Source organism: Schistocerca cancellata, chromosome 3, assembly GCF_023864275.1.
Source record: "Schistocerca cancellata isolate TAMUIC-IGC-003103 chromosome 3, iqSchCanc2.1, whole genome shotgun sequence".
NCBI classification, from domain to species: Eukaryota; Metazoa; Arthropoda; class Insecta; order Orthoptera; family Acrididae; genus Schistocerca; species Schistocerca cancellata.
The window spans coordinates 500,172,428-500,197,885 of record NC_064628.1 but is presented as its reverse complement, the minus strand read 5'-3'; the positions used below and the strand labels follow the sequence as shown (position 1 = coordinate 500,197,885).

Here is a 25,458-nt window from a genome sequence, read left to right as displayed (position 1 = left end):
AGTCGATGGAATGGGGCTATTCCCACTCCGCACAGAAGAAAAAATTCAAAGCAACTGTTTCCGCCGGTAAGGTCATGATCACCGTGTTCTGGGACTGTGAAGGTGTGATTCTCATTGATGCCGTGCCAAGAGGCGATACCATTATTTTAGAAGCATATGTCAACACATTAACAAAACTCAAGACGCGCTTCCGGCGACTTCAGCGCCACAGCAACCCAGGAGATGTTTTGCTGCAACATGATAAAGCTCGGCCCCGCACAAGTGTGAGGACTGCTGAACACATCGCAAAACAGGATTGGACTGTGTTACCCCATGCACCCTATAGCCCTGTCCTAGCCCCTTCGGACTTCCACTTGTTTGGGCCATTAAAGAATGTCATTTGTGGAAGAAAACAAACCAACATCGACGTGACCATAAACACCAAATCATCCACGAAGTCGTAAGTACGCCTTCTTCAGGTATATCATACACAGAAACTTGAAATTACGTTTGGATGAAGACGGGATTGAGAAACATCTTTAACAAATTATGAAGATAGGCAGTGCACATGAAGACAGGAATAGTGAGATCAATTTTGAGAATTAAATACTCGGCCAAGGATGATTCAAATGTGTGTGAAATCTGATGGGACTTAACTGCTAAGGTCATCAGTCCCTAAGCTTACACACTACTTAACCTAAATTATCCTAAGGACAAACACACACACCTATGCCCGAGGGAGGACTCGAACCTCCGCCGGGACCAGCCGCATAGTCCATGACTGCAGCGCCTTAGACCGATCGTCTAATCCCGCGCGGCAAGGATGCTTCAGAATAATTGAAAATATGGGCATTAACAGTTAGTGGTACACATTACGATATCACTGCCCACAGCTTCCAGAAATCTAACGCCAGCGTAGACTTCGAAACCATAGGTAGCTTGGGAAATAGGATACATAACAGGGAGCCGGCAGGAGTGGTTGGTTGGTTGTTTTGGGGAAGGAGACCAGACAGCGAGGTCATCGGTCTCATCGGATTAGGGAAGAAAGTCGGCCGTGCCCTTTGAAAGGAACCATCCCGGCATTTGCCTGGAGCGGGCAGGAGTGGCCGAGAGGTTCTAGGCGCTACAGTCTGGAACCGCGCGACCGCTACGGTCTCAGGTTCGAATCCTGCCTCGGGCATGGATGTGTGTGATGTCCTTAGTTAGGTTTAAGTAGTTCTAAGTTCTAGGGGACTGATGACATCAGAAGTTAAGTCCCATAGTGCTCAGAGCCATTTGAACATAACAGGGAAAAAACACGACAAACACGGTGACTCAGGGGTGTGTAAAATGAACCGCAACGATTGAGAAAAATGTTATATAGGACCTACTGGGAGAAATTTTATGACATGGTTTAGAAAGCACTCGTACTATGGGAGCGGTAGCCCATTGACGACGCACTTAAAAATGGGGCTGCGTAAGTTAGGTGTTGCACAGAGCCCCAAAACGGTATGCCTTAAAATAATGGAGGATCTCGAAATTTTTACCCACAAAAGTAGAGTTCCACAGACAATTTCCAACGAACAGAGCGAATTCAGTGTTAAGTTTCTCTTCCGTGCATTGCTGGAATGACATGTGCTCACTGTGGCGTGCTCGCCGCGCGTCTGCTGCGCCGGCAGACATCCCGCATACTCCGCAGCAACCGACATGCCACCGGCAGTAAGTTACTGGTTCCTCCGCAAGATGGAGCAGCCTTCCAAACTAATTTAATAACCAGATTCCTTTATTCTTTGTAATCTCTTTCACAAGTCTACACATTTTAGCACAGTATTAAACAATTTTATGTGCCGGACATGCGTAATTATAACAGCCGTCATTAGCAAAAGGTAATTTTATGTATGTGCAACTGTACTCATTTAAATTGTGTTTTATAATTCGACTTTGAATGTTTATAATTTAAAGAGTGTCTGTCATTCTATACGTATGACAAGAGGGGGAAAAATTGTGTGTGCGTGGTGGGGGGGGGGGGGGGGGCAATGTCGCCTGCAATGGCGCCACCTCTCGGATAACACAGCTTTGAACTTTATAGTTGATACCCAGCATAGGCATCGCTTTTGTCGATACTGACACTGAACGTTATTTTTCAAGTTCTAATTTTTGTTGAGCGAATTTTTTAACTTCTTAATTTTTCATCTTTCGTTGCTTGAATAAACGTCCCTCGTTCTTACGTTCCCTTAATCTTAATTACAGATCTGATAATGGCTTTAGCCAATACAACTTTATAAAGACATCAAGTGATCCAGATAGTTGTATTCACAAAACACTGACAGTTATAAATGACTCATCTAAGGGTTTGTTTTCCTTTAGTAATGAGCCCAGTCTCCTTAACACTTCGCCATGTCACTCCGTGTTTTGTTGGTGGCCGCTGGCCAACTGAGAGGGCTTCTTAGGCAGCACATTGAGCAGTTAACTAAGTTCCACTGTTTATCGTGAGAGAAATTGTTTCTAACGCGATTAGTATCGCCTGTGTCGCCTTGACAATACTTTAATTAGTCAGGCGAGAGTTACGTGGCAAAAATATCAGTTCAAAGAATTAATTACATACGCTTCTACGTCTACACACGTGCTTCGCGACATACCAAATGGTGCATAGCGGAGGGTATCTTATAACAATGCTAGTCATTCCCTTTCCTATTCCAATCGCAAATGGAGCGAAGGAAAATCGACTGTTCGTACAAGCCTTGATTTCTCTTGTTTTGTCTTTGCTGACTTTACGAGATACATGTATTGGTGGCACTAGAAACGTTCTGCAGTCTATCGGCATAAATGCCAGTTTTCAAAACTTCCTCGCAGGTGTTTCACGAAAAGAACACCTTCCTCTCTCCAGGGATTTCTACTGGAATTTGTGGAGCATTTCCGTAATAGTTGTGAGTTGATCGAACCTGCCGGTAACAAATCTAGCGCCACCCCTACGAAGTGCTTCGATGTCTTCCTCTAATCTGAACTGATGAGGATCCCAAACGCTCGTGCAGAACTCAAGAACGGGTTGCACAAGTGTTTTTCGCCAAACACTACAGCGTTATCAGCAAACAGTCGCAGACTGCCGGTCACCGTATCCTTCAGATCGTTTAGGTATACACAAGGGCTGTTCAGTAAAGAATTATCATAATTTTTTTTGACAACATACCTTTACTCATTCTCATAATTTCGATGGACCTTCTCAAAGTAGTCTCCCATCAATGCCATGCACTTGTTCCAGCGTTTCTGCCAGTCTTCAAATACATGCTGGAAAACATTTTTTGAGAGATCCTTCAAACTTGGCTCAGCAGCCTTCACCATTGCTTCTGATGATTGATAATGCCTCCCACTAAGGCGTTCCTTCACGTTAGGGAATAGAAAAAAGTCACATGGGGCTAAATCCGGACCATAGCGCGGGTGAGGGATGCACTTCACGTTGATTTTTGCAATATATTCAGCAACAACATTGGTAATATACGGCCGCGCATTATTGAGGTGCAGCATCCAGCGTGCTTCACGGAAATGTGGTCTTTTGGACATGATAAGGGCTTGCGATGTTTTCAGGACATCCCTGTAGTATTGTCCAGTTACTGATGTGTGTGCAGGTACAACATGGTGATAAACCATTCCATGAATATCAAAGAATGAGATGACCATAACTTTTCCCAGCGGAAGCAACCACTTTTGCTTTTTTGGGGATTGATGATGAAGGAGATTTACAGACTGAGCTTTGCTGTTTGCTCTCAGGATCAAAACGATGTAGCCAAGTTTCATCAGCAGTGATGACATTTGAAAGAAACTCCACATCTTCTTCTAACATCAACTTTAACTGCATGCAGACCTGCAAGCGAATGTCCTTTTGTTCGGGAATCAACAATCTAGGAACCCATGGCTCACAAACACGTGTCTTGTGTAATTTTTCTGTCGCCAACGTGTGGGTTGCACCAAATGAAATGTTCAGTATTTCAGAAAGTGATCTTAACACTTTGCCTGCCGGCAACACCACAGTGGTGTCGTGCGCGAAATAGCGGTCAATGGCCGGCGACACCACAGTGGTGTAGTGAGCATAGTGTCGCGCAGTGGCCGGTGAGAGCACTTTAGTATCTTTTTCATTCTGTTGATGTTTTGTTTAGGTAACAATATGTTACACACGCCAACAAGTTTTTTGTTTTTGTAAGTACTTGTGCACCTTCATCATGGCAGACGAAAGAGACGATACGATTATTTACGATGAATGCGCGGACGTCTTGTCTGACGTTCCGGACGACTTAGCCGATTGGGAAGAAGACATTGCATATCAAAAAAATGAAAATGAAGCAGAATCATCGGAAAATAGTGAAATACGGCCAAGAAGAATTCGGCGAACGCTACGGTTGCCAACTGATTCGGATGAATCAGACGAAGAAGACTGACTATGATTTACTGAGGACCAATAATAAATTTGAAGGATCTCCGGGTCCACATATATTTCTCAAAGATACACAGAGGGTCGTGAATATCGTAGAATTATATATTGGGAACGGTCTATTTGAATATATTAGCAATGAAACCAGCAAGTATTACAGTCAAAATTGCAATAGGAGGAAACTGGATAGAAAAAAATGCCAACTTGGTCGACGTTACGGCACCCGAACTTAGAAAATGATTTGGGCTTGCTATCCTTATGGGAATTGTAAAAAAAGCAAGGATCGATGATTACTGGTCAACGAATCCGTTGATAGACACACCGATATTTCGCAAAACGATGTCCAGCAACCGATTCAGACAAATATCATCATTTTTACATTTTTCCGACAACAACAATAAACCGGATAATGCCGACCGGTTTTTCAAAGTGCAATTCGTAACTGATTATTTTTCAAAAACTTTAAAGAAACGTTTAATCTAAGTCAAAACATCGCAATGGATGAAGGAATGATACCGTGGCGTGGACAGTTAAATTTTAAAGTTTACAATCCGTCGAAAATTACGAAATATGGCATACGCAGTCGGACGCTGTGTGATTCGAGTACTGGATATATTCAACATATATTCCGGCGCTGGACAACTTTTAGCAAAAACAGTGATGGAACTATTGACATCTTCTTATGGAAAGTGGCATCACCTCAACATGGATAATTAATATAACGGTGTAGAACTTGCAGAGAAGTTACTTGAAAAGAAAATTCGAGTTTGTGGAACGATACGGCAAAACAGAGGATTTCCGGAAAAATTAAAACGCGCAAAAGCCGATGTGTTTGCAGCTTGTCATCAACGGAAAGGTAACAAGCGGCCGGCGACAAGCCAAGTAATCCGAATAATCGCTTCCGGCGCCAAGCGAATCAATAGGTACGAGACGTGCGGAGTGCAAAGTGTTAAGGTAATTCGTCGATCCTCTCTCACAGTGACAGCAGCAGTGTTGATCTTTCTTCCGTAAGAGCAGTAACTGGAACATCGGGTCCACCTTCCTTTGAAACTGACTGTCTCCTCTCTTTAAACATTTTAAACCACCTTCGAGCTGTGCTGTAGGGAAGAACAGACTCTGCATAGGCCTCCTGTAACATTGTATAGGCCTCATATGAAGACTTGTTGAGACGAAAGCGGAATTTCAAAGCCGCATATTGTTCCTCGCGTGTTACCTCCACTGCAGCGGCAGGCGATAACGAACATGTCTGATCTTACCTGCCTCTCACAGGCGGGAACCAGGAGTCCCAACAATGAAACTACCACAGCGTGTTTGTTGCACATTAAGGTAACAGAATATCATAAGATTAAAAATAGCGCGAGAAATTATGACCATAAAAAATTACGATCATTCTTTACTGAACAGCCCTCGCAGATAACAAACAGACGTCGTATCAATACTTCCCAGGGACACTCCTGGCGATACTTTTGTCTCCGACGAACACTCGACGTTCAGGAGAACGTACTGGTTTTCTTACTTAAAACGACTTCGAGAACTCACAAGTTAAAGAATCTATTCTGTATGTTCCGATCTTCGTTAACAGTCTGCAGAGTGGCATTGTGTCAAACGTATTCCGGAAATCTGCGTGCATGCTTGCCCTAGAACTTCATACATGGTACATGTTGACAAAAATGTATTAATAACAGAGTGCTAAATGTGTCCGACTATTACCTTATTATTGCTGACAGGTACACGCGTAAAAACGCGTGAAAAGACTGGGTTGTGCTATATTTGCTACACGTTGTGGTACGCAGTTAACAGCAGACCAACGAGGAATTTTTGGCAGTTTGGCACCTGGTGGAGGAGTGTACAGTAAAGTGCTGTGAAACGCGTTAAAAACGTCGGCCCCAGGCTAACGAGAACGCTAACTCGTTTGGCGCCAGAAGAGGAAATATTTGTCCTTTCTCGTGTCCTAACCAGATCCTACGGAGAGGGTTATCGTTATAATAAAACTACCACGATTGATTACACGCTAGATCAGCTTCAGTGCGAACGACAGTCACGGTTCGACGCGAAACGAATACTTAAAGCCATCAACTTTCCTCCATCAAATTATAGTTCCCTGTAAGACTCGTATCATAATAGGTGCCCACATAATCTCTCTTCCATTCATTTCGTTATTTAGTAGATTTTTTTCGTTCGTTGGCGCGTCCCAGAAGATGGTAAATCTTTACTCGATCGATCCATGGTTTCTTCAACAGTCTCCTGTAACACTTCACTTCAAAGCCTTTTAACCGTTTCATATTTTCTTCCAAGTAGTTCATATTTCATACGCTTACAAAGCTATGCCCCAAACATGGCTTTTTCATGAATCTGTTCCTGGTCTCAAGGTTTTTACTTGTAATGACCGAATCATGAAAGGCTCAAAAACAAAAAAATCTAAGTACGACCATTAGCTGATATTAGCTGTAAGCCTTATAACTTAGGTAGAGACGTACAGTGCAAGTCGCTTTCGTCAGCCCATTAATGGGTGACACGCACTGGGAAACCGCTCATTTCAAGCTCACTGATTGCGAATTGGAGGTTAAAAGCGACACAGTCACGTATTATGTACAAGCAAGCAACCCAAAACGCCGTATTACAGGCCCTCAAACGCCAAGCAAGGCAGAGTTTGGCAGCAGAATTCGTGAGTTACAGCTAACAGCAGCAACCTTGTATGAACGAGCCTATAGCAGATCTTATGTAAGTGAACGTCAGACTCAGTTCACTTTGTGCACTAAGGAGGACTTACAAAAGCCTGTCTGTACGTACCTCTGGACTAGATTCACAGGTTTCCATCGTACGTTTGTCTACATGTACCAGTGTCTCTGTATCACTTTCATTGGTTCAAATGGCTCTGAGCACTATGGGACTTAGCATCTGAGGTCATCAGTCCTCTAGAACTTAGAACTACTTAAACCTATCTAACCTAAGAACAGCACACACATCCATGCCCGAGGCAGGATTCGAACCTGCGACCGTAACGGTCGCGCTGTTCCAGACTGAAGCGCCTAGAACCGCTTGGCCACACCGGCTGGCTGTCACTTTCATTATGAGGATTCGATTACAACAGTAGAATCTAGCACTTGCATGGCTCGTGGTCTGTAGTACTGTATGTTACTGAGCCGTACCAAAGTTGTAGGCCCGGGTTGCCACATTTTCTAGTAGTCTCAGGAATGTTTTTGTAAACCAGCGTCTATTCTCTTCTGTGTGATCATTTATAACACGTGAAGAAGCAATAAAGAGAATACCAGTAAGCCACCTCAAGAGTCTCATTTCACCATCACCACCGTATCTACCTCCTTTAGCCTGACGTCCATGTCCTTCTGTACTACTTCCAACAGAGACCTGAAAAATCATCCCCGTTTGGCTTCTGTACACAGCCGCTGGTGAACTAAGAAAAGGATGACCAAAAATCCCGCGTCCCCTTTGATCTGAGTGTAAGCTTTCGAAGCAAGTGCATCGCGACCCGCATAGGGTTGCGACATACTTTTGAATATCTGCAAAATTTTTTTTTTTTTTTTTTTTTTTTTTTTTTTTTTTTTTTTTTTTAATGAAGCCCATTCTGCCTTGTGGAGTCCTCGTTTCCGAGGCAGCAACATTCGTCTACCTATCTAACTATGTTTAATATGTAGCCGCCACGTACGTCCACCGGCCGCGCACCCTAATTTCTTTATGTTTACGTGCGTATCAAAGTCATCAGATAGCAAAGGTTCCATTTCATTACGTACTCGACTCAATTCCTGTTCGCTGTAGGCAACCACAGACAAATCACCAGTAAACCAGACAATGCTGTTTTTCTGTACATTTCGAACGAGTCTTTCTTTCTTTTTCTTACGCCATAGTCTCGCAGAGTTCGCAGGGTCGGCGTGGTAACAACGGACTTTGCAGTGTTAGTGTTAGGGATGGCCGGATGCCCTTCCTGCCGCCACACCCCATACCCCCCAGGGCGGAATCAGTGTACCCCAACTGTCTGCGTGTAGTGTAAATCGTGAAATAGTACGGACATGTTTCAAATGTCTGCGACGCGTGTAACTGAGGCGGAACGTGGGGACCAGCCCGGTATTCACCTAGCGGGATGTGGAAAACCGCCTAAAAACCACATCCAGGCTGACCGGCACACCGGCCCTCTTCGTTAACCCGCCGGGCGGATTCGATCCGGGGCCGGCGCGCCTACCCGAGTCCAGGAAGCAGTGCGTTAGCGCGCTCGGCTACCCTGTCGGGTACACACTTCGAACGAGTACCACATCAAAATAGCACTCTACGTTCATCACTGTCTCTTCAACGCTCAAATTAGATATCAACAGTGAAAATGAGCAAACCTGCCTTAAACCCCTCCTTGTTATAACCCTTGTACCATTCGCTCGGTTCTGACACCTGCAGCCTGTTTCGTATGAATAGAATGGGCTACCCAATGCATAAGAGTAAAATACATTTCATTGCATTGCACATCACCGGAAGCCGTCTCTGGATACATATTTTTGTGCAATTTATTACCAAAATTTATTGGGATTTAAGGACAGCTCCTGTAGTCATAGTTTATTATTTACATCTACATTAGACTCAGCAAGCCGACTAACCGTGTGTGGCGAAAGGTACTTTTGTACCATTAACTGATCGCCCCCTTCCCTGTTCCACCCGCCAATGGCACGTGAGAGAATGGTTGTCAATAAGCCTCTGAATTAGCTATAACTTCTCGAATCATTTCGCGAGATGTATTTGGGAAGAAATAACATGTAGTCCTGATCTTCCCGGAAGATATTCTCTCGAATAGTGCGCCTCTCCGTGATGTATCGTGCCTTTCTTGTAACGTTTGCCACTGGATTTTGCTGAGCATTTCTGTAAGCTCTCGCGCAGAATAATCGATCCCGTATCTGCTCTTCGTTGGATCTTCTCTATCTGTTCTATCAGTCCTACCTCGTAAGGAACGCATATCGACCAACAATACTCAAAAATCAGTCGAACAAGCGCCTTATAAGCCACTTCCTTCTGGAATAAGTTACATTTCCTTACAATTCTTCCCACGAATCTCATTCCCGCATCTACTTTTCGTACTCTTTGGTTTTATGAGGTCATTTCACGCAAGGTCCCTCAGGAGAGTTATTCCTAGATGTTTTGTGGTAGATACTATTTCCAGCAGTTTCTCATCAATACTGTAGTAATACAGTGGTGGATTTCTTTTCGTGTGTGTGCCCAATATGTTAGATTTATTTACGTTCAGAGACAACTGCCAAAGCCTGCATCATTCATTAATCCTTTATAGACCAGTCTGCAAATCGATGTCTTCTAGCAGCAGTTACTGTAGGCTTCGACCTCTACCCTTATGGTAGCCGAGTGTTTCAGTTAACATCTGCCAATTTGTAGAGTTTGCTCAATTTCGTAATGGCTGCTTCCATTCTTGTTGCACATCAAGAGATTCAGTACTGCGCGATATTTCAGGACAGCCGGCAAAGTAGGACCCATCTCCACAGCTCGGAGGATCAGCGTACCTGGTTGCTATGCGGAGGGGCCGGGTTCGATTATCAGCGCTGCCAAGAACCTTCCTTTCATGGGAAGGAGTGGAGAAGGTTCCACTCAGCCTCGTGATGCCGTCTGAGGAGTTACCAGAGTGAGAAATACCTGAGAAAGCCAACAAGGGCCGGGAAAGCTGTGTGCCGACCTCACGACTCCCAAAAAGAATCCACATGACGTCATGGTCTGAGGACGACACGATGGTCGGTCGGTCCCGATTGCCCCGTCTCGGCCGGAACGCAGAAATCTGCTGCAAAGTAGGATAGAGGTGCTGGCAAAAGTGAAGCTGTGAGGGAGGGTCCTGACTCCTGTAAGAGCACTCCCCACGAAAGACAAGGTACAGAGTTTGAGGCACGGTCCGGTACACACTTTTAATCGGCCTGGAAGTATAAAAATAGCATCGCTTCAGAGTTGGAGGCTCATTCTGGAAGCCTGTACCATATTATGATAAGTCAGCACTCTTTCTGAACCGATATACTAAGATATCAAAGTGCCCAGGAAAAGGCCTACTTTACTGGTACTGCTGCCGGTATGTAATAAAAATCGCCTCGGCTAGTTGCACTGTATTGGGCCTACGGGGTATAAGAAAAAAAAGAATCAATTTTAACTCAGTGTAGAAACGACAGCATTTGTTTACTGTAGGTTGGAAGAAACGAAATAACGACTGTGAAATGATATGGCTATTACATGTAACAGCCGTTTCTCAACACCGATTAAGAGACAAGTACTGTGTGGAGTACCCGTGTTGCATCATAGAGCAGGCTGGGTTTCCAGGAAAACCAGAATCGCTTAACCCGGCAGGGAAAGGTGTGATGAGATACTTCAAGCTAAAGTTATAATAAATTCTACTTCTCGAACATGCTGTTTATCTTTAGGTTACCGAGTTCTTATCTCTCTGAGAATGGAGTAGATGTGCTACTGCTTTCTTACGTCAGTACGTTTCCGTTACTGATATGAAACAGCTCCATATCATGAACATGCACAAATATTTCTGCGTACGCAAAAATTGAGGTAGGAATCCGAAATCAAGATACGAATGCCTTTTATAGTGCCACATCAGTAAGTATCACTCGGTACTGCAGAGTTAATTTTCACCGCCTGCACCACAGTTAGTGAATAAACAGATGTACGAAAAAGATACGCCAGATCTTTATTTAATGATACAAACGGAGAAATTGTGCAGTTGACATGGTCAGGTACCAAATTTCAGCGTTTCACCTCTCTGTCACCTTTATATTTCAGTGGCCACTCTGCGATGCTTTCCTAATCATAACATAACGTCTTCTCATTCATAACCAGGTATTATGCTGTACAGGAAGTGCCAGCCGGGGTGGCCGATCGGTCCTAGGCGCTACAGTCTGGAACCGCGCGACCGCTACGGTCGCAGGTTCGAATCCTGCCTCGGGCATGGATGTGTGTGATGTCCTTAGGTTGGTTAAGTTTAAGTAGTTCTAAATTCTATGGGGCTGATGACCTCAGAAGTTAAGTCCCACAGTGCTGAGAGCCATTTTGTACAGGAAGTAGTTTTCACAACGAATACTGAAACACAAAAACGGTCATTACACGATCTTGCATCTTTTTTTGGGCGTGTACACACACATGGAACATCTTTTCAAGTGATCATAAAGCCATCAATAACAATATACTACAGGTCCAAATACACTGAACAATTTCGCTGGGATTCTATTTTATACAGCTGATCAAAGCTTTGAGGTTTGTCTAAGGCATTGTAACTCAGTCAGAGACGCTAAATGGCTTGGGATAGCATTTGAAATGAATGGTCAGTGCCCTGAAATGAGATTATAAGATGTACATCAACAAAAGTAAAGCAATTTATTCGAATTAAATCAGATGATGCTGAGGGAATTACATTAGGAACTGAGACAGTAAAAGTAGCAGACGAATTTTGCCATTTGGGGAACACAAGAACTGAAGATGGCAGAAGGAGAGAGAATATAAAATGTACTTCCAGAATGAGATTTTCACTCTGCAGCGGAGTGTGCACTGATATGAAACTTCCTGGAAGATTAATACTGTGTGCCGGACCGAGACTCGAACTCGGGACCTTTGCCTTTCGCGGGGAAGTGCTCTACAGTTTTAATATGCCAAGAAGTTGCATCTCAGCGCACACTCCGCTGCAGAGTGAAAATCTCATTCTGGAAACATCCCCCAGGCTGTGGCTAAGCCATGTCTCCGCAATATCCTTTCTTCCAGGAGTGCTAGTTTTGCAAGGTTCGCAGAAGAGCTTCTGTGGAGTCTGGAAGGTAGGAAACGACGTACTGGCAGGAGTAAAGCTGTGAGGACGGATCGTGAGTCGTGCTTGGGTAGCTCAAACGGCAGAGCACTTTCCCGCGAAAGGCAAAGGTCCCGAGTTCCAGACTCGCTCCGGCACACAGTTTTGATCTACCAGGAAGTTTCATATAAAATGTAGTTGGGTAAATGCAAGAAAAGTGTTTCTCAAATGGAAAAATTTATTAAAATCGAATATAAATTAAGTATCAGGAAGTCTTTTCCGAAGCTATTCGTCTGGAATGTATCCTTGAAAGTAAGTGAATAGATGATAAGCAGTTCGGACATGAAGATAATAGAATCTTTTTATATGTGGTGCTACAGAACTATGCTGAACATTAGATGCTTAGGTCACGGAACTAATCAGGAGGTACTGAATAGAACTGAGGGGAAAGGAAATTTGTGCCACAACTTGACTAAAAGACGCGACCGGTCAATAGGGCACATTCTGAGACAACGATGAATCTTCATCTTCATCTGCACCTACATACATTCTCCGCAAGCCACCGCATGGTGCGTGGACGAGGATACCTTGTACCAGTACTAGTCATTTACTTTCCTGTTCCACTCACAAATAGAGCGAGGGAGAAACGACTGTCTATATGCCTCCGTAAAAGCCCTAATTTCTCATCTCTTCATAGTACCTGCGCGAAATGTGCGATTGCGGCAGCAGAATCGTTCTGAAATCATCTTCCAACGCCAGTTCTCTAAATTTCCGCAATAGTTCCCCGCGAAAAAAGAGTCGTTCTTCTTCCAGGGATTCCCATTTGAGTCGACAAAGCATCTCCGTAATATTTGCGTGCTGATCGAACCTACTGGTAATGAATGTAGCACCTCGCTTCTGAACTGCTTCGATGTTGAGATTCTTCAGTTTCTCCCGGCGTATTTCTTGCTCTGACAGTCCACAGGTGTACTGCCGGTCCAAAGTGTCCAACGGGCACAATATTTCGGCGATCAGACATATTGCCATCGTCAGATGCGCTGACGAACTGAGCTCCCGAGGGGGCGGGCGGCCGTCTTAAATCCCTTCCCCCTGCAAGGCGTTCTCTCCGCGGGTATACAGGAAGAAAACGGACACCGACCTGTATTTGCATGCAGATAGCTGCCACCACCCTTCGCAGAGGAATGGGGTGCTAAAAACACTGGTGCACAGGGCGCGCACCATCTCTGAAGCAGAGTGTCTGCCCCATGAGCTGGAACACCTCAAAACTGTATTCTGGAAAAACGGGTACTCGAAATCGCATATCAGACGCGCTCTCGGCCCCACCTCTACAGTACAGCGTGTGGAGACGAAAGACGTCACGGTGGAAGAGATAGTCACTGCCAATATACCGTATACTGGCGCACTATCGGGGAAAATAGGACGAATATTGAGGAAACACCGAGTAGGAACAGTCTTTTGCACACCCAAATAGAACATGAGCATTATTGGGAAGTGTCAAAGACGATCTCGGTTTGTGGAAGGCCGGCATATACCAGATTCCGTATCAGTGTGGGGAGAGTTATACTGGACAGACAGTGCGCACCTTCGAAGATCATTGCCGGGAACATCAGAGGCACGCTCTAACCCCAACAAGTCGGCGGTCGCAGAGCACTGTATCAACCGAGGTTGCGGCTACAACCTCAGCAGGGTATGGGAACCAGCAATGAGTCTAATTAAAAAGACGCTCAGAAAAAGAAACGAACGGGCGACTAGGGCAGACGAGGCAATTACACCGACGCCACCACAGACGCAGCCGCCAGCGTCTCAGCGACCGTTGACGCGCAGGTGCGGACCGCGGAGAGAACGCCTCGCGAAGGGAGGGGATTTAATACGGCAGCCCGCCATCAGGAGCTCAGTTCGTCAGCGCACCTGACGATGGCGACATGTCTGATCGCCGAAATATTGTACCCGCTGGACACTATGGACCGGCAGTACACCCGTGGACTGTTCGTGCTTCGATGTTATTCTAGTAATGGAGGAAAGTGTGGGGGATAAAAATTGCAGGAGGAGACCAACAGATGGGTTCTGTAAGCAGTTGCAGATGGAAGTGTGTTGCAGTAGTTACTCGAACATGAAGGGGCCTGCACAGAATGGATTTGGTTAGAGGGCTGGATCAAACCAATCTTCAGAATGACTACTACAAAACATGCAGGCCCCAGGGGTAGATAACGTTCCATTAGAACTACTGACAGCCTTGGGAGAGACAGTACTGACAAAACTCTACCATCTCATGAGAAAATTGTATGAGACAGGCGAAATACCCTCAGACTTCAAGAAGAATATAATAATTCCAATCCCAAAGAAAGCAGGCGTTGACAGATATGAAAATTACCGAACTGTCAGTTTAATAAGTCACGGCTGCGAAATACTAACGCGAATTCTTTACAGACGAATGGAAAAACTGCTAGACGCCGACCTCGGGGAAGATCAGTTTGGATTCCGTAGAAATATGGGGACACGTGAGGCAATACTGACCCTACGACTTATTTTAGAAGCTAGATTACGAAAAGGAAAACCTACGTTTCTAGCATTTGTAGACTTAGAGAAAGCTTTTGACAATGTTGACTGGAATACTCTCTTTCAAATTCTAAAGGTGGCAGCGGTAAAATACAGGGAGCGAAAGGCTATTTACAATTTGTACACAAACTTGGTGGCAATTATAAGAGCTAAGGGGCATGAAAGGGAAGCAGTGGTTGGGAATGGAGTGAGACAGGGTTGTAGCCTCTCCCCGATGTTATTCAATCTGTATATTGAGCTAGCAGTAAAGGAAACAAAAGTAAAATTCGGAGTAGGTATTAAAATCCACGGAGAAGAAATAAAAACTTTGAGGTTCGCCGATGACATTATAATTCTGTCAGAGACAGCAAAGGACTTGGAAGAGCAGTTGAACGGAATGGATAGTGTCTCGAAAGGAGGATATAAGATGAACATCAACTAAAGCAAAACGAGGATAATGGAATGTAGTCGAATTAAGTCGGGTGATGGTGAGGGAATTAGATTAGGAAATGAGATACTTAAAGTAGTAAAGGAGTCTTGCTATTTGGGGAGCAAAATAACTGATGATGGTCGAAGTAGAGAGGATATAAAATGTAGACTGGCAATGGCAAGGAGAGCGTTTCTGAAGAAGAGAAATTTGTTAACATCGAGTATAGATTTAAGTGTCAGGAAGTCGTTTCTGAAAGTATTTGTGTGGAGTGTAGCCATGTATGGAAGTGAAACATGGACGATAAATAATTTGGACAAGAAGAGAATAGAAGCTTTCGAAATGTGGTGCTACAGAAGAATGCTGAAGATTAGTTGGGTAGATCATATAACTAATGAAGAGGTACTGAATAGGGCTGGGGAGAAGAGGAGTTTGTGGCACAACTTGACTAGAAGAAGGGATCGGTTGGTAGGACATGTTCTGAGGCATCAAGGGATCACCAATTTAGTATTGGAGGGCAGCGTGGAGGGTAAAAATCGTAGAGGGAGACCAAGAGATGAATACACTAAGCAGATTCAGAAGGATGTAGATTGCAGTAAGTACTGGGAGATGAAGAAGCTTGCACAGGATAGAGTAGCATGGAGAGCTGCATCAAACCAGTCTCAGGACTGAAGACCACAACAACAATTACGTATACAAGAGCAACCTCTTTTGTGTGGCCCGACAGGTCAGTGTCACGCAATTCATGGTTGGTGCGGACTCGTCATACGAAGTGGAAACGTATAACGAAGTGTCACTATGCCTCGCCGACGTCACCCCGGGTGGAATATCGGCATGTGAGTGCGTTCGAACGGTGCAGAATGGTTGGTCTCCTGGAGGTAGGTCTGTCGTTCCGTGACACTGGGGCTCGTACATGACACGCTGCTTGAACACGGAGGCGTTTGTAGAACCAGTGGAGAGAAGAGACTGCGCACAGCGCCGGCAGGGTGCTGGACGGCACAATGTGACCACAGCGCGAGATGATCGCCGTCTTGTCTGCTGGTCCGTGACGGACGTAACAGCTTCCTCCACAGTGTTGCCGCGACGTTGGAGCACTGCTACGGGTATGGACATGACTGCGTCGACGATTCGACGCCGTCTTTTGCAATCTGGACTGGTGGCACGCATGCCATTGCGTCGGCTTCCAATGACCAGAACCCAACAATACCGCACACTAAAATGGGCACGTGAACCCCGACACTGGCGTTCTGAACAGCAAAATGTAGTGTTTTCGAACGAGTGCCGGTTCAAGGTGACGATGATGTTTGATTTGTGGGGCGTTCAACTGCGCGGTCATCAGCGCCCGTACAAATTTCCTATTTTTACACAGTCCAATCTCGCCACCTTTCACAAATTATGATGAAATCATGTAGATAGCACAAACACCCAGTCTCCAGGCGGAGAAAATTCCCAATACGGCCGGGAACCGAATCCGGGACCCCGTGATTCAGAGGTGACAACGCTAGCCACTAGACCACGAGCTGCGGAGTGCCGGTTCAACTTATCCCACAGTGTTCGACGCCGTCATGGCGAACGCAATCAGGCAGAATGTATTGTTGAGCGGCATAGCGTGACGAATGCCAAGTGTAATGGCTTGGGGCGCCATTGGCTATAACACGTGATCTCGCCTCCTACGTCTTGACGGCAGTCTGAACAGCTACCAAACATTAGGGAGATTTTACAGCCCGACGCACTGCCCAGCTGCAGGCCGCTCCGCATGCCATATTTCGCCAGGATAACGCCCAAGTGCATGTGGCGACGAATATGCAAGCCTTCTTCGAAGAACGACGAGTATCACTGCTTTCCTGACCTGCCCGTTCGCCTGACACGTCGCCCATCGAACATGTTGGGATGTGGTCGGTCGCCAGCTTGTTCGTTCAGGTCCTCCTGAAGCCACAGCCGATGCTTTGTGGACGCGCCTACAAGCCGCGTGGCAGAGTATTCCCTAGCAGCACATTCAAGCGATCTTTAATTCCATGCCACTACTCCAAAATGAATTTCCACAGTCGTAGTGCATATGCAGATCTATAATACTAATCATTTGTTTTTACAAACAGTAGTGCACATGTCGAAGACCGCTGTAAATTTATTAACCAAAATTACATTCATTTCGTTTGCTTTGGACGAACTTTGCATGTTTTCCGTCTGAAGGGTCGACTACAGCAACGAACTTTTTCCAGGCATCACCCTTCCAATTATGAAGCAAATGTGCAATTGCATATACCGCGTCACTTCATTTTCGCCTTACAAACTCCATATTCTCACAAAACATAGCTTCGTCAGAGCCCATTTGATCCCGAGAGTCCCTCATTTTTTCCCCTATCAGTGTTACAATACAACAGAGAGGCCGTGGACTCAACTTCCGTGCTACGTTGCAGCTTTACATCCCTGCCCGCTTCAGTAAGAAGGGACTAGTCGACGAGTAGGAAGCGACCGCAGCGTCATACTCGTGCAACTACAGCAGGAACGGAGGAAGGCATTATAGCACTTACATACTCGCCTGGGTATGAGGACGTGTTAACGCGACCGCTTCCGGGACGGGGAAGTATGCTGGCCGCGAATCGAACCTGCTCGAGGGATTAACGACAAGGGTTCTGTTTGCCGGCCATCCTGGATGTGGTTCTTCGGCGGTTTTCCATGTCGCACTAGGTGAATAACAGGCTAGTTCCCCTGGCCCAACTCTGATACAGGTTACGCAAACATTTCACACACTTGTCGCAAGAACTTATCCTATATGCTACACTATTTCTGTCCTGGTTGGGCGGCAGGGAATGATCTGGAGACTGATGACCTTAGCTGTTTGGTCTCCTTAAACGCTTTCTCATCAGCAACACTGACGTAACAACGGCGCCTCGGTTTCTGATGTACACAACCCTCAATACAGGTCTTGTTCTCGCTCCGTTTTTGATCTCTCGTCAGCAAGTGACAGGCATCTGAGCCGACCGCCTCTTCGGTAGAGACAGGTGAACTCGGCCAGCGCAAAGGGCGAAAACGCGTCTCTACGCAGGGACGACGGCTCCTTGAGCGAGCTGTGCTGGCCAGAGTGCGCCTACGGCAGCCGCGGCTCACCCGGCGTCCCGGGCGGCGTATCGCGACCGCACGCGATGGTCGCCCACGCCGCAGCGCGCAGACTCGCTCCCCGCACTCATTCATCGGCCGGCGCCGGAGAAAGCGGCCCCCAGTCCTTATGCAACTCGTCAGGCCGCGCGCAATTAAGCGACTGGCATTTGCCGGCGGCTCCTATTGCTAGCCGGCGTAATGGCGCGCGCTCTAGCCGGCTTATTACACACGTACTGCGCGGCGCCCTGGAACCGGCGCACACGGCCCGCATTCCGGCCGCCGTTTCGCGAAATCTTTACGAGCCTCCGACGCCGCCCAACGGCCTGTAATCGGCAGCCACAGATTTATTATCTCCCCTGCGTGCGCCTGCTGCCGCAATCGCCGATCCCTGCTGCGGCCGTATCGCAGCCTCTTACCAGATCTAATGAACAGATAACAGAGGGCAGTGCGTGATAGGACGCGATGAACCGCGTGGAAGTAGGTCATGAAAACAATCGTGCGTCTCGACATAGTCTGGCGGGGTGTCTAGCCAGATTTAAGACTGCAACGCAAATTTCTCATCGGGCAGAATGCTGCGCGCTGTGGCTGATGCCTTGTACACTGCACAGGAGTTCCTCCCACTAATTCTGAACTTTCCTCTGTACCGTCTGATTTATTCCTATACTCTCACAAACTTTTCCTTTATTCGCGTTTCATTAATTATTTTCTTCTGTACATTTTTTAAGCAGCATTCAGTAAATATCTACTTCTGCATACGTAATCTGCATACTAAGCACACTCCATTAACTATCGTAGTGTAACCATCTATCAAGGCAGTTACATCATGTCTCCCACCACTCAGTTTGCAGCTAATCATATATCTACTATATGTGTATGACGTCACATATTTAGTGGGATTATGGAGAGTGTTATTCGTGTGGTTGTAAAGATTGAATTGTGTATTGAAATGGGTTTTCTTTCGTGTCTGTTTCATGTAGAGGGGGAACGCCGTAACGGTTTCAGGCGCTACGGTCGCAGGTTCGAATCCTGCCTCGGGCATGGATGTGTGTGATGTCCTTAGGTTAGTTAGGTTTAAGTAGTTCTAAGTTCTAGGGGACTGATTACCTCAGACGTTAAGTCCCATGGTGCTCAGAGCCTTTTTTTTTTGTGTGCTGTAACACGACATTGACGGCATCTTCGGCGTTGCTGCCAAGCAGAAATTTACCGATGTTATACATCAAGCGAAGGGAACCGCGCGGAATAAGATTCTATCGGCGTGTGTTATCGTGCTCTGATTTACATAAGAAATCAAGCGCTTGTCTGTAACAAACATAAAAATGAGTGCTCAATTTTGTAAATAAAAAATGTTATCGTGACTAGCTGGTTCTCGCTTGGACTTCAAGCGACTGACAACGCTGTTAATGTAAAGCATACTTTGCAATAAAATACATTGGCGGAAGTGGTAAATTATTTATCCATCAAGATTTTTTTAAGTGAATGTCTGTGTGGGAGTAATAGATTGAATCTGAATCTGATTTCATCTTGAGAAATTGATTTTTTTATGGTCAAGCCTGGTGAAAAATTTTTGACTTATTGAAGCTGAAGCGGGTCGTCGATCGATACTTACAAGCAAGAGTACAGTTAATACCTCTATTATTAATTTGTAGGACGCCACGGAACTTTTACAGAACTGCTGATACGATAATGATTGTAAATTTTCTCTCTCTCTCTACTTCCGAGCCTGTGTTTTGTAACTGTTTCACTGAAGTAATTCAAACTCGTTGTCGCGTTCCTCAAAGGAACTAAAGTCTTCGGTATACTTGAATTACTGTACATACCTGATTGAAAGTTTTCGTCAACTGGATATGATGTACGACATTAACTGATGATGTATGTTGAAATAATAACATGAAAAGGGGTGTGGCGCCGCAGTACCCACATCGGTGTGGTAGGAAGAGTTTAAATGGAGGGAGGATGGAGGCCCGAGAGAGGGCCAGATGCCCACACTTAGATTGTGTGATAAAAAATAACCCCTCACGAATAAAACGTAAAACTGTATCATCCGTTGAGGCATTGTCTCCCAACGCCGTTAGCAGTGTGGCATGAAGGTTGAAAGGCCGCTGCAGAGGGATAAAATTGGGCAGTCCAACAAGATGTGGACGACAGTAAAGTGGGAACCACAGCGATACTGAGGTGGGTTCTCGCGAAGGAGGAGGTGAGCATGAGTTAGCCAAGTGTGGCCGATGTGCAGCGGGCAAAGGACAACGGAGTCCCCGCCCGTGGCTCGTATGAATGACCGCCACACATTCCTGTCTCCTTGATAGTACGGAGTTTATTTGGTGTGCTGAGAGGCCCGCCATTTAGTATCCCAGATCCCGAAAACTTTACGGCATGAGACCGATCGGAGATAAGTCTCCGGCGGGCGGATCTCCAGAATCGGTTTACCGGTAGCCTGTTTAGCCAGCGTGCCATCAAGTTCATTGCCCGGATTCCGACACGTCCTGGGGTCCAAATGAAAAACACTGAACGTCCTGTGTTTCCGAGGGCATAAAGAGACTACTGGATAGTCATTACCACATGATGGCGAGGGAAGCACTGGTCGAGAACCTGTAGGCTGCTTTAGGAGTCACTACAGATGACGAAGGAGTCACCTGCAGAGGAGCGGATATGCTGAAGAGAGCGATAGATGGCTACCAACTCTGCGGTGAAAACACTGCAGCCATCAGGCAAGGAGCGCTGTTCAGTATGTCCACTGTGAGCGTAAGCGAAGCCATTTTTTGTTCCACTCTCAAACAGAGCGAGATAAAAACTGCTGTATATACGCTTCCGAACAAGCCCTAATTTCTCTCGTCTTCGTGATCCTCACGCGAAACATACGCAGGCAGCAGTAGAATCGTTCTGCAGTCACTCGTACATGCCGGTTCTCTAAATTTTCTCAGTAGTTTTTCGCAAAAAGAACATCGTATTCTCCCCAGGGTTTCTCATTTGAGTTTTCGGAGCATTTCCCAAATAGTTACATGTTGATTGAAGCAACCGGTAACAAATCTAGCAGCCGGCTTCTGAATTGCTTCGATGTTTTCCTTTACTCCGACCTGGTAAGGGTCCCAAACACTCGATCATTACTCAAGGAAGTGTCGCAGCAGTGTTCCGTACGCTATCTCCTTTATAGATGAACTACCCTTTCCTAAAATACTCACAATAAGCTCAAGTCGACCATTCGCCTTACCTACCGCCGTCCTTATGATCTCACTCCATTTCATATCGCTTTGCCATTCTTAACCCAACGTAAACGGGCACAACGGCTTGTATTTGTTGCCAAGCACCAGGGATGGACACTGGAAGTATGGCGTAACGCGATACGGTCGGGCGAATCACGATGTCAACTGCACCATGCCGATTGGACGCACTGTGTGTGGCGCAGATCACATGAATCGATGGATCCCGCCTACCAAGGCTGCGGTCTCTCTTTTGTAGTCTGGGCTGCATTTTCCTGGTAGGGGATGGGCCCGTTAGTTGTTCTGTAAGGGACTTGAATAGTCTGCGGAATGTTTACCTGCTCGAGGATCACCTCCACCCACTTTTGGCCTTCTAACACCCTGACGGTTGCGTGGTGTTTCAAGATGATAACACGACTCATATCGCTCTCACGTCACCCGGAGATGGTTCCAAGAACAGGCAAGTGAGGTCCAAAGACTGAGGTGGCTACCACGGAGCCCAGTTTCGAACGCCATCGAGCGTACCTGAACGTCATGGAACGCAGGCTCATTGCCATGGATTCTACATCCAGGAACACCAGAAATGGCTCCCGCTCTGCAAACGATCTGGTGTCTGCTGCTTCCAGAGGAGTACCAGAGACTTGGAGACTCACATCCACGTCGTCTCACTGCAATCTGCACGGGCAGAGGAGACACCAAGCGATATTAGGTGCCTATCCCATGACATTTTCTACGTCAGTGTAAGGTAACACTACTAAGTGCTTTATTGCGGACTCACCTTTCATTAGCAGACATATACAGATATGAAAATAAATCTTCCTTTCCCTACCACGATTTAAAATGCCTGTTCAAGGAAGGGAAGCACGAAGAAGACATGGTCGTATGTCGACATAACTTCGTACACTTACCGACTATCGGCAGGTAAGTGAACGACAAGAGTTGCAATTCGCTGTGACAGGTTGAACGGCCACCAAAGTGAATTGGCGTTTTTCGTGTTTAGAGTTGCTATCAGATCTCGTAGGGCGTATATGGAGCGTGAAAAGAGACAGACGTTGAGTGATCTTTGTGAAGAACACAGGGATGCCACATTTCGACTTGAGGCACCTGACAGCCTTTGAAAGTGACCTCATTGTGGGTCTCTATGCTGCCGGCTGGTCGAATCAGACAATATTCACATTTGTGGAGCACCGGATGTGGCAGTGGCCCGATGGTGGATTGCATGGGAACGTGAGGGCATGCATACTCGTCAATCAGGTTCTCTCCGACCATCGCAAGGCCGGACTGCCATATTTTGCACCAGGCACATCGTAATCTCTCCACATCTGTGCCTGCCATCCGAGAACAAGTAATGGACACGCATCAGCATTTTGTGTCTTCCCGCACCAATGGTCGGAGCTAGCAGCAGCCTGACTTGGGAATTACTGTCCCACGAATGTGCTGCCGTTAACACCACGAACGAACGTCTGCAGCTGAAGACGTTCCGTAACATGAAGCATGAACTACTGATGAATGGTGTGGCACATCGTCCAGCTATGAACTGCGATTCTGCACTGCCTTAGATGACCCTCGTCGCCGAGTAAGACACGATCTGGGTAGACGTCCCTTTCTTCCAATGTTTTGTAGAGGCACAGCATCGTGTTACCATTTCTCAACAAGAAAATGGTCCTCTACAGGTGGCACTTGTCTCTAAGAGCCTCTGGTCGCCCAGTTTCTGACATCTGTCCCTTATAGAACGTTTTAGAGACCAGCTCGGACGTCAACGCTGTCCCAGTGCAAATATCCAGGATATTAAGGACTGGTGCCAACAGTTGCGCACCAGTTTGCCTCAAGAGATGATACCGCGGCTTTACGACATCCTTCCAAACCGAATCACAGCGTGCATCCAGGACAGAGGGTATGCACCGTCATAATGATGAATGGGCTCATATTACGAAGTTATCTGTCAATTTGACTCAATTTTGTAATCATTGAGATAACGTCACATACTCTTCCGACCCATGAGGCTTGATCTTTTTTCCTTCTTTCCTTTTGCGTTCTTCTCTTTTTTTGTGGGGTATAATGTGGAGACAGTTACGATGGGCCAACCAAAGCATATCCAGAATGTGTAAGTAAATCGAGGTGTTATAGCAGAGGATGTGGACGTACGAAGTAGTTTTTGACATTTATAGCTATCGAACTATGACGATGACTTTCTCTTCTTTTAATGGAATTGTATACGTTTACTGTGACAATGAAAAGAGTCTTCGAAGAGGCCTTTAGCTACATAGCATGTATGGAAGCTGATCAAACAGTGACACGATAACAGCACAGCAAACAACTGCGCTGCCATTAGGAGAAGAGGTCCCACAAACATCTGCCGTACTGCACCAAACCTAATCAAACTTAGACACAGTCCTGTGTTTATTATTATAACTGCCAAAACCAAGTGCTCAATATTTTGACCTTGAGAACTGATATATGCAAAACACTGACTGCAAACAAATAATACAAATATATTTTTGTGATTTATCACAAACTCAGAACTGTAAATAGTAAGATAACTTAATTGTGCTGTCACAAAATACTACAAGTCTCTTAACAAAATATGTATAGTTACACAAGTTTCTTCTGTTTTACATATCACTGATATTGTCTAATATGAACATATGAAACATGTTAGGTTAGAAATAAAATAAACTTTCAGTTGCAAAAGACGAACAATATTTTTTTCTTTTCTATATGATAAACATAATTAAAAGCGAAGGCGTTCAAAGAAACATTCCTCTATACCACTCCTCTCGCTAGCCACACCCACTTCATTCACATCCTGCACCTCCGTATTTTAATATAATCCAAGCTAATGTCTGCATCATTTAATTACTGCGCACCTTACTTCTAAACTGGAAGACTTCAGGTTGACAGTGTTCTGTGCCCAACCATTGCCACTAATAGTAATAATAATACTGCGTAGACCACTACTACCGAGAGAAAGTATTTTCATGATCTACTTAAACACAAGTGATGTCACACAGTTTTACTGTCACAGATGCGCGGTACAAAGTGCGAAGCACGTGTGTAACGGGAGAAATGTGTGAGGAAGATGTTGCTCATACATTCATTTCACAAGCTGTAATATCTGCTGTATTGTGACATACCTTAATGTATTTGAAAATCTGTAGTGAGACGTAAATTTTGTAATCACTATTACAGTCTTACGAAACAATGATAATAGTAATCATCTTTCAAAAATAATTTAGTGACCGAAACATAATCAAACCCTTTCGTTTTTACTCCTCAGCAAATTTCATTTTAGCCCTCAGAGGGTAATCCGCTGGTTGGGAACCAACGCCTTACAGAATTACACTGCACATATTTCGGAGAAATATATACGTATATGGATATGGTGTCTGTTCTTATGGATATGTCCGAAAGAACAGACACCATTGATGACCTGCAGCCTTCTAGAACGAAATTAGAATTATATATTAATAACTTCAGCTGCTAACGGGCGTTGATATATATCAACGGGGATAGGTGAAAAGTGAAAATGTGTGCTCTGACCGGGACTCGAACCCGGGATCTCCTGCTTACATAGCAGACGCTCTATCCATCTGAGCCATCGAGGGCACAGAGGATAGTGCGACTGCAGGGACTATCTCGAGCACACCTCCCGCGAGACCCACATTCTCACCTTACACGGCCACACACTACATTCGTAGTGTCCCTACCCAATACACTCATTACTCATGGAAGACATTCTTACCAAGTCCTGTAAGAGTTCGGGCAATATGTGTGCATCCGCACAGAAGAGGAAGGTCATGGCCGGTATTGCCAGAACTATGTACGTATATGGACATGGTGTCTGTTCTTTCGGACATGTGCCCTCGGTGGCTCAGATGGACAGAGCGTCTGCCATGAAAGCAGGAGATCCCGGGCTCGAGTCCCGCTCGGGGCACACGTTTTCACCTGTCCCCGTTGATATATATCGACGCCCATCAGCAGCTGAAGGTATTAATATATAATTATAATTATTTCGGAGAAAGGTCAACGGCCTTGTCGCAGTGGTAACACCCGTTCACGT

At 45.6% G+C, this 25,458-nt stretch overlaps 1 protein-coding gene and 1 non-coding gene across 2 annotated transcripts in view; both read right to left on the bottom strand.

The window, feature by feature from the left end:
• The window catches only part of LOC126176379 (tRNA dimethylallyltransferase-like), a 490,052-nt gene that overhangs the window by 122,293 nt on the left and 342,301 nt on the right, over positions 1-25,458 (bottom strand). The gene's annotated exons all lie outside the window — the stretch shown is intronic.
• Positions 24,930-25,004, bottom strand: Trnat-ugu (transfer RNA threonine (anticodon UGU)). The gene has a single exon. It is a non-coding gene; the product is annotated as a tRNA-Thr (tRNA).